Source organism: Meleagris gallopavo, chromosome 13 (assembly GCF_000146605.3).
Source record: "Meleagris gallopavo isolate NT-WF06-2002-E0010 breed Aviagen turkey brand Nicholas breeding stock chromosome 13, Turkey_5.1, whole genome shotgun sequence".
In the NCBI taxonomy this organism is placed as follows: domain Eukaryota; kingdom Metazoa; phylum Chordata; class Aves; order Galliformes; family Phasianidae; genus Meleagris; species Meleagris gallopavo.
Window position 1 is genome coordinate 2326414 of NC_015023.2, and position 321 is coordinate 2326734.

Sequence of the window (321 nt, forward strand, 5' to 3'; positions counted from 1 at the left end):
ATCCTACAACCTACGCCAAGAATCTTCTGTTACTAAATTTGTATTGCTTTATAAGGAGGATAATAGTAGTTTTTGAGAGAATAGTTATGTTCACTTCTAATAGTATGTTCTTTCTTTTTTCTTCACTTACATTATTTATTTAATTATTTTCCTTTGTACTACTTCTTAATTAGTTGTAGTCTACTTAAGTGTAAACTCTAGGAAAACAACTATTAAGGATTACTAAAACTAAAGTAGGAAGTAATTTTAATTTCTAGGGTCTACAAGTAGACATAGTAGAGTATTCTCTACTTAAACAATGACTACTTAGTATCTTCTGTA